Below are 10,176 nucleotides of genomic sequence, written 5' to 3'. Positions count from 1 at the left end.
AACCAGAATCTCTCAAGAGTCTGGGATTAAATGGTCTTTTTTTTTAATCTATAAAAGACAACCTGGAATCCTGGGAAAGCTGCACACATTCTCCAGGGCATCTCCATCTTTGTCTAAGGCATGTTTTACTTGCATGGAAAAAATGAAGTCAATCTAGACCAAGGCAAGAAGTTTACGATGGAACAAGGTACCTTCAGAGGGAGGGGTTTGGCTACTCTCCCGACATCTTCATTGTGTGTCAAGCAGATGACCCCAGTAGCCTTGGAACCTGAAAAGGGATTGATGAGCAAGAGACACCTCTGCATCTGTCTGTTTGCTCCCAGAGGCTGGCGCTCTGGGCGGAAAATTCTGGGTCAATTTCTGAAGTTCTCTCCAAAAGCAAGTCGACAGGCTCGTCAGGGATGCTCAGCAAACTTTTTCCAAAGAGGAATTGTTGGAAACCAGGGAAGGGCTTTGCTCAGAACAGAGAAACTCTGCCTGCAGCTCCCCCCTCCCATCCCACCAGCTCTCAGCAGCTGGGGAAGACTTGGACAAAGAACACCAAAACTGCGCAGGGAGCTTCAGTCCCGCTTTTCTTCCCCAAAATAAAGCAAATGGAAGCCTGGTCTTTGCCTCTTTTTAAATTTCGGAGGGAAAACTCTTGCCTTCCACCTGTTTGAAAATTAAATGGAGATCCTGAAGCTTAACTTACTCTCCCTTGATGGGTAGATAGAGCCCATCTACCTCTCGCTTTAATTTCTCCTTGATTGCCTGACGATCTGACGTGCCAGTCTGTATATGAAATGTCAGTCTGTATATGAAAGATGACCAATGTGGAAGGATGTTTTGCATGGGAATGCATGTATAATCCAGAGCAAATTCCTTACCATCTCTGAGAAGAGGAAGGGAGGAAGACAAATTCTAATTTCAGAAAATGCATGTTGAAAATTGTTATTATATGTACTTGGGAAAATAAAATATCTTTGAATAAGAAAAGAAGAAGACTGTACGGGGAACCATGTTTGAAGAGAGGGGGCGAGCCGCCAGGAGGTATCTCATTTGGATCCTAGATTTGGGGAAGCTGTTAGTCAGTTGCCTCATTTTACAGCCGTGGGAACACATGCCCATTATCTGAATCAAGATTTGAAACCAATCCATCCTCATGACATGTCCGATGCCTGATCTATTCTACGAGGCTGCCTCCACTGATTCTTAGGACAGATTTTCTACCCTCTACCCTATTCTTAAACTATTTCCCCCAACTCTAACTGAGACAACTTTATTTACTTAGCTCCTGATCATGTTCAAGGTACTTTGCCGCATACTGGGGTTATAAAGACGAGAATGGAACTGCCCTTCGTTGTTCCTGCTGCTGTTATTATTTTATTCACTTTACTTCCTCATTGTGCTGGGACATATGAAGGAGGAAGAGAGGGAAAATTGGAGAAAGTTCTGTCTCTCCCCAAAGAGTGAACATCAGTGAGGAGGAAAATGAGTTTGCGGAACCCGCATGATAACACTGGTAGACAGCTGGCCTTTATTTATGGGAGAAGTTGGGAGGCATTAGAGAACCTTTACTATTTCTTAAAGGCAATTCAGTCTAATCTTCCTCTCCTGTTAAATTCTTTGTGGCATTTGTTGTGCTGTGTGGTGTGGTGTGGTGGCAGTGGTGGTGGTGGTGGCAGTGGTGGTAGTGGTATGTGTGTGTGTATGTGTCTGTGCGAGTGATGGATTTGGAGTCAGGAAGACCTGAGTTCTAATCCTTCCTCAGACACTTGCTAACTGGGTGATTCAAGGCAAGTCAATTAAACTCTCTCTGGGCCTCAGTTTGTTCAACTGTAAGATGAGAGGGTTGGACTTGGTAGCCTCCAAAGTCCCCTCCAACTCTGAATCTATTCTTTTAATTGCATTTTACACTCTGGGTTTTAGCCATTTTGCATCCACTTGCTTTTTCCTAGGTGGATGATGTACTAGACCTTTTTGAATGGTTTGAGATGCCTGTCAGAAGGCTCTGGAGTATTTCATGGATCATGGGATCTACAAGAGGATCCTCTGGAGGACCTAATTATCCACAAGGAATCCCCCTTCCACCTAGACTTTGCACTGGATCTTCTCCAACACATTGGCTGGCAAACACCTTTGGTGTCATTATGCCTCACTTACTACTTATGATTAAATAAAACGATCCTTACTCCATCTTTGAAGGAAACTTGAATGATGGTGCTACATGAATGGCAACTGCTTTGCTGGGCGAGGTTCTTTAAAGGGGATATTTTTCTTTACTCAATCTAATACATCTTTGTTATCTACCCACAAGAAGTAGAGTGAGATAATGCATTCTTTATAGCTTTCATTAAGTCATATGATGATAAAAATACTTTCTCCTGGGAATATTGCGTTCTAAAGCCTACATGTTCCTGGCTGATACCCTTATCCAAGAGGTCCTCATATCTTTGTTGCTCTTCATTTATTTTCAGTTGTGCCTGACTCTTCTTGACCCCATTAGCAGTTTTCTTGGCAAAGATACTGGAATGGTCCACCATATCTTTTTCCATCTCCTTTTACAGATAAAGAAATTGAGGCAAATGGAATGAAGTGATTTGCCTGGGGTCATGCCACTGCGAAGTGTCTGAAACTAACTTGAATTTGGGAAGAGGATGTCTTCTTGACTGTAGGTCCCATGTCCTATCCACTGTACCACCTAGCTGCCCTCCTCCTACCTTAAACAGAAAAATTCTCATCCCATTTGTAACAAGGCAGGTGTATCAACTGGTAGCAGCAAATATCTTCTTTTTTCATTACTAATAAGATTTAAGACTTTCCCCACCCCTCTAGTAGCTCCCTCAGACACTTTGGCAATACATCCCTGAGTGGCTTCCAAATTAATTGTATAGAGCCTAAGCCAGATGCCCTCTTTGTACATATGATCCATCGTGGAACCTTTTCCCCACATCCATTCCATCCAGTATTGTTTGTTCTTCCCCCACAAGCATGCATAGAAACTCTACTTGACTTGATGAAAACATATTCTATTAAAAAAAGAAGTCTTAGCAGATATTTTCCATTTTCCCTCTGTTTATTTTATTCTTTCCATTTTCATCCTTCAATACCCCGAGGATCACTTTGGGTAGTCGCAACTCTAGCCAAGTTTTCCAAAAACTCGTTTCACCCTCCACTGCTTCTCTCTGTTTTATGAGGCAATACTGCTCATAATCTTCCATCATGCTTCTCTCTAAGATTTTACAAACGAGTTTATATCCTAACAGGTGTTGCCTTTGGCTGCCATCTCTCTTCCACTAGCAAACAAGTCAAGGATTTGCTGACCACAGTACTTTTTTCAAGTTCTTCTGGTAACCTTGCTACAGTGATTCATTTACATCAGTTAAACTTCTGTGTGAAATAATTAGACCGTGTCTAGGACCGTTCTTCTACCCTTTCCCCCTGATTTGAATAGGTCATGACTGAGTTGCCCTACTTTCCACTCTCTCTGGTACATTTTTATTTCTTTTAGCTTCTTAGTCTTAATTTTGATCTTTGCTCTAACAAGTCAGTGGTCCAGCTGCATGTGAGTAGAGATTCAGGATTGATAGCCCTTGGGATGCATTATTCCTTCTTTGTGAAAATGTTACCAATCTCCTGGGGGTGGATGAGTAGGTGGATGATGTCTAGAACTTACCGATCCCTTTCTTGAAGAAAGTATTCCTTCGGTGCAGTCTTGCAGTCTTTGGACTTTCTTATTCCTTTTTCCTGGGCCGGTTTGCCAATATACGCTCATCTTTTCACTGCAGTCACTGAGGACCACAATGGATGTTGATTTAATCTGATGGCGCCAATCGACTGTGGCACCGAGTTTCTCTAACTCTTCAAGCCATGCAAAAGACTCTGGTGCATCAGCTCCAATTCTTTTCATGGTGGTTTCCCCTCTCCAAATACTTATCATGGAAACTGCAAGACAATTCCAAATTGTGGGTTAATGCAGTGATGAATCCATTTCATGTCTTTCTTCTTACTCCTTTCTAGTCTTCTCTTTCCAATTGATCCTTTCTTTATAGCTTTCCTGTGAAAACTTTTTATCATTACACACTGAAGAATAGTACACTACTTATTTCTTCTCTTTTCTCCTTGGACTAGCGGCATGGTATTTTGTTTTTTTCTCTCTTCTTTTCTCAGTAGAATAGCTTCCCCCCTTCTTTGTGGAAAGGGCCCCCAGGAATGCTAAATATCTGTGAATGAAATGATCACACACACGCATACACACACGCGCGCGCGCACACACACACACACACACACATATCCCAGAATCTTTCATCATCTCCTTGAGACATAGTACATTTATCACATTGAAATTATTTATATAGATTACCCTAAAGGTTGTTAAACATAATCTCTTGAAGAGCTTTAGACTGAATAGCTCATAAGAAATGAGTGTTATGAGGCTGAATTAATGATTTTTAAAATTGTATCTTATTTTTTTTACCAATTACATGTAAAAACCATTTTTAACATTTATTTTGTTTTTAATTTGGAGTTTCTAATTCTCTCCCTGCTTCCCTTCCCTTCCCACTTGGCTACATTAACTTTAGAGGAACTAGTGGCCAACTGTTGGCATTTGGAAACATAGAACATGATGTGGATTCTTGCATTGTGGTCACAACGGTTAGCTCACTCCTGTGAAGACCAAGGGTTCTGTGTTCCATTATCTGAGGAAATTTGTCTTTCTTTCTACTCTTTCGGGGGTCTCTCTTTGAAGCAAATAGAATCAGATTCCCAATTTGGACTTTGGAGCTGTGACACGTGAACCGGCCACTTCTGGAGCCTTTGGTTACCCCAGGGTCAGGGTGGGGTGCTGGGGTTACTCACAATTAAATAAACATGGCTCCAGCTCCCAAACAGTCCATTCTCTACCCAATGGGCCAGGAGGGTAGTGAGGAGCTGCCGCAGCCAGCAATCTCAGCGTGAAGCCCCCAGAGGCCCAGGTACTTAGTCTAGAACCTCACGGGGAGTTTGGACTTGAAACTGGAACTGCGTTCTGTGGGAATGGAGCCCAAGTATGAAGCTGATGGCCTCCCCCTCCCAAGGGACGAAGATGGTACTGAGGGAGGTTGATCATGTCTCCCACCGTTTGGGGGCGTCTGTTTGTATATTCGTGATTCCTTTCGGAAGTCCATCTTTCCTTGTTACCGGAGCAGGCCCCTCCGGGGAGATGGGAGGCCCCCAGACTCTTCCCGTCATTCCCAGGGCGGGCACGACTGGCACCGTGCTGAGGCGGGACTGGAGAGGAGTCCAGGCCTCCCTCTGGGAAGCCTCGTGCTCCTCCAGCCCAAGCAGTGGCCGCCTACTATGCCGAGGTGGGAGAGGCAAGGGGACCCTCCTCCTCCTCCTAGTCCAAAGAGAGCCGTAAATAGAGCCACGCTGCTGGGCTGGAACTAGCAATACAAACATTCTGCGTCTTGGGACGGCAGGCCATGCTGGCGATGTGGACGCTTCTTGGGCTTTGGGGCTCGAGATCCAGACTGGAGAGAAAACGAACCCGAACGGAGAGCCTGCGGTGGTGCTGAGTGACGATGGCATCGTGTGCGTGAGGGCAGCCCGGACAAACTCCCCCCATGACGGGCGAGGCCACCCCAGAGAGGAGGGGAGGCAGATCGGCTAAGGCGAACCCCGGAAAACAAGGGATCCGATGTTGCTCCTGGGAGGTTCCCTTAGCCGGGTGGCCACTGGCGGAGACGCTGACTGGAGACAGGAGCATCCCCCGCCGGTGACCATTTCGGTCTAGTTACATTATTCGAAATCAGGCAGTTTCCCCCAAGTAATTGGGTTCCCGAGATCTCGGAGGCGACAATTTCTGGAGTAGGTCCCGATTGGCCAACTGCCCGCCCTGATCAGCTCATTCCAGCAAACGTTCAGCTCAGGCGGGGGGAGAAAGAAAACCTGAAGGAGGCCCCCACCTCAAGGAGCTGGAATCCTCTGGGCATGGGGTCAGCGATACAGAAGAATGCCGGCTGGCACCATTCACGTTTGTCCTCTGATCCACATCCCAATGGCCGTTATCCACAGACCCTCCGGTAAGTTCCGAGCCCGGCTCGATCTTCTCCGCTCCACCTTCTGCCCTTCTACTAGGGGACTTCATTATAAAAAGGGACGCTTCCTCAGCTACTCTCCCTTCCCCCTCTCAATTTAATCATTTCCCATGACCTACTCCTCCACCAAGGGGTGCCGTGGCCAATATATAACAACCGGCTCTCCCTCCCAAAATGTAAGTCCTGAACTACACTGACTATAAATACTTTGAGTTTAATATACACAATTAACATTTTGTCAGCATTCTTAAGTCTAAACAATCAGCAAAACAATAAATCAAACCCAAATTTGCTGATTTCCAAATTGTCTGTGCTCTCAGGGAAAATTTAACAATCAGCTCTCCCAGTCAGCCTGATGCCCAGCATACTCTTGCCTCTACCCCTCTTCAGCTGTTCTTACCATCACCTACACGCATTCTATTTCTATGTTCATTAACTCCAGGATTCCTTCATCTAATCACAATCTTTTGTCACCCCACCTTTCCCTCTGCTTTATTTTCTCGATCCTGTTTTTCGGTCCCATCATAATCTCGATTCATTCCAGCCCCGAGTTTCCAGCCTGTTGTCTTGGCAGTGGCCACACTTTCCTCCCTTCCTTATCTCCACTCCATGGTGAGTCAGTTCAACTCCACAATGCCCTCCCTTCTCAAATTCCTTACCTCCTCACATTCTTTGTGATTGCTTTTCACACGTTGCCAGGCTTCACCTGGATTACTTCTGCCATCTGTATCCTGCACAGTTGAAGGAAATCACAAAAACTGTCCTGGTTCTGTTCTCTATAAATCTGTGTTACGTAATCTCAACTGGGCCTTCATTGGAGTGAGGTCATCCTTTTGTCCACATTTGTATAAGTTCTGAGGCTCCACCTCTCTCTTTTGCTCTTCTTTGTCAGTGGGCCATTAGTTTAGTACCTTTTCACTCTAGTTTTTTATGTTAGTTTATTATTAATAAAACTGTAAAAATATAATACTTAGTTATTGAATATTAATTTTCATCTTTACATGGGTCAAGGGGCGAGCACGGTTCTCATCTGCCTGTTCCACTGGGAAGACTTCACACACTTGGGGTAGACACCTTGCTCGCTACCTCACCGATAAGTTCAAGGCCTGTTGGTTCCCCTTAGCCTGTTTTAACCCATCTTCAGAGATGGTTTTACTTGGGTGTGTTCATCTTAGAGCCACAGGTTGAGAGGTGGGTAAAAGGTGGACACCAAAGGTGGATGAGCATCCCTGAAAAGGGTTCATGGAGCCCTCCCCCAGAGGCGCTGGTCCCTCCTAACACCCCAGATGTGTGTGTATGCATATATGTCTATATGTGTAAACACCTATGTCTTCATCTAGTGTTTACTTATAGTTGAACATGCTATTTTTTCCAATCAATCAGCAAGCATCGATGAAGCACTTCCTAGGTGTGTGCCAGGTGCTGCGGCTACAACTATAATGCCTGAACTCATCCCTCTTCCTGATATTCTATTCCTCATATTCTATCCAGAGAAAATGAAATCGTTTGAAGGTTCCACTGAAGGCCACATCTCTGAACCTCCAGCATCTAGTACAAAGTTTGAGGTATTTTTTTTTTAAACCCCTGTACTTCGGTGTATTGTCTCATAGGTGGAAGATTGGTAAGGGTGGGCAATGGGGGTCAAGTGACTTGCCCAGGGTCACACAGCTGGGAAGTGGCTGAGGCTGGGTTTGAACCTAGGACCTCCTGTCTCTAGGCCTGACTCTCACTCCACTGAGCTACCCAGCTGCCCCTTGAGGTATTTTTGATTTTGAATTTCCTTTATTTTCTTATTAGACTTATGATTTACTATATTTTAGGATTTTTACTAGACTTAGGATTTCATTAATATAGGGAACTACTGATGGGAAATTTCCTTTCTGAAGGCACCAATGAGCACCTGCTTTTCAATGGCCAGTCTTAGCCAGACGCTGTATAGTTAGAAAAACTTGAAACCTTTTGAACTACATTTCCAGGAATTCCTTTTGATTTCTCCACCATCTTGTATGGTCATGTTTTGTATATAGTTTGTTGTAAGCGCTTCTTCTTCTTCTTTTTCCCAGGTGAGGGGCTGAGGGAGGTGGTTTTTTGCTCTAGCTTTTTTATGTTTGTTATTATTAATAAATCTTATTAAATATAATACTTAGATGATTGGATATTAATTTTGAAACTCACAATGCTCAGGGCACTGACAGTCAGTAGGTATCAGAATTTGTATTTAAATCCAAGTTTTTATTACTCTGAGTTTGCTCTCTCCACTGCAGGATGCAACCTTTCTGCTCATTAGATGCTGTCAAAGATTAAATGTCAAAGCCCACCCACTGAAAAAATTTAAAAAGTAAGTTTTTATCGACATCTTTAATTTTTACACAGCTTAGATTTCCCTGGTGTCTCTTGTCCTCCTGCTTTCCAGAGAAAGAGCCCTTCTAACATGCCATTCTTAAAGTGAGAAAAGAGAAAGAAAATAAATTCAACAAAAAGCCGAGTATATTGAAACATCTGACATTATATACAACATTCCATTCCCTCGGATCCTTTGCTCTCCCCTCCTTCTCCCTCTCTGCAAAGGAGTGAGAGGAGGGACTTCTCCCGGCTCTCTTTGGGACCGTGTTTGTTCTCAGTAATTTTGCTACATTGATTTTCAGTCATGTTAGAGTTCCTGTTCTACCCCTTTACATTGGTATAATCAACGTGTAGGTCACTTTCTTGCTTCTCTTCAGTTTGCATCAGTTTATGGAAATTCTTCCTTGTCTTTCTGTCTTCATCATCTTCATCCATTCTAACAGCATAATAACATTCCAGTGTGTTCATGAACCACAGTGACTTTAGTCATTCCTCGGCTGTCTGGCATCTACTTTGTCTCCAATTCTTGGCTACCACAAAACGTTCTCCTCTAAATATTTTGTTGCCTGTGGAGCCTTTCTTTTTGTCAATCATTTCTGCTGGCTATGTGCTGGGAAAGAGATCATGAGCCCTGGAACCGCGTTATTTGCATAACTCAAAATTGCTTTTCGGGATGGTTGTCCTAATTCACAGCTCCACCGACAATACATTGGTGGTCCTATCTTCCTCAAAAGATGGCTATTTCCATCTTACATCATCTTTGCTGATAGGCTGGGTGGGAGGCAAACCCTTAAAGTTATTGTGATTAGCCTGACTTTTGTTATCCGCGATGGGGGACATTAGGAGAACTTTTCATTAGCGTCTTTTGACAGCTGGTCCTGTCCTTTGAGCATGCACACGTTTAATAAGAAGAAAGAGGATTTGGCTAGCGTGGCCAAGAAGATGGAGAGCAAAAACAGGCTCCTCCCGTGGTTGGCTAGCAGCAGCTGAATTGGGGGCAGAAATCGAGACATGCTGCTCTAGTTGGCCATTTGGCCATCCGTCCCTCCCCCACTTGCATGGCTCCCTGGCTTGCTGTGCGTCATGGTGTTCATGTTTCAGATTTTTCCTCCACCCTGCATTCCGAGAGATTCCCGAAGAGCCCACAGAAGTGGTTCTAGCCTGGGTTCTTCCCTTTGTTATTCAAATCAGGGAGGGGAGCACAATGGCCAGAGATGGTTTTAATTAGAAAATGAAATAACAACAACATCTGAAGCTGGGAGCCTGCTGGGCTGAAAGTGATTTGGGGGCTAATCCTTTCAGCGTTCCTAGGTAGGATCTCGCTTCCAAATTCAAAAACTACAGCAGGGAAGCAGAGAGAGGACCAGCGATGGCCAAGAGGACAGCCAGCCAGCCATCCAGCCGTCCAGAGAGGCATTGGACTGAAAGAAGTGGCCCAGATTCCATGGCAGGAAGGAGCCAGCTTTTAGAGTCCAAGTCAGGCATTTTTCCTAGAGATAGAGGAGAAACGCTTGGAGGGCAGGGACTGGTCCATTGTCCTCTCTGGGTCCTCTGAGCCTCTAGCGGGGCCTGGCGCATAGCTGGAAACTTAATATATGATGACGGAATGGAGTTTGTCCACAGAAGCTTCTGTTCACCTTCTACTGCCAGGACCTGGTTTATCCTTTAGCACTTAGTAGGGATTTAATGTGTTGGAGGGTTGGTGTGTCTGTTTCCCAAGTCCTAGTTTTCCTTGTTATGGAGACAAGTCGGGCATTCTCCAACTGGAGTGGGA

Source organism: Gracilinanus agilis, chromosome 4 (genome assembly GCF_016433145.1).
Source record: "Gracilinanus agilis isolate LMUSP501 chromosome 4, AgileGrace, whole genome shotgun sequence".
Lineage (NCBI taxonomy): Eukaryota > Metazoa > Chordata > Mammalia > Didelphimorphia > Didelphidae > Gracilinanus > Gracilinanus agilis.
Note: the sequence above shows the minus strand (reverse complement) of the source record.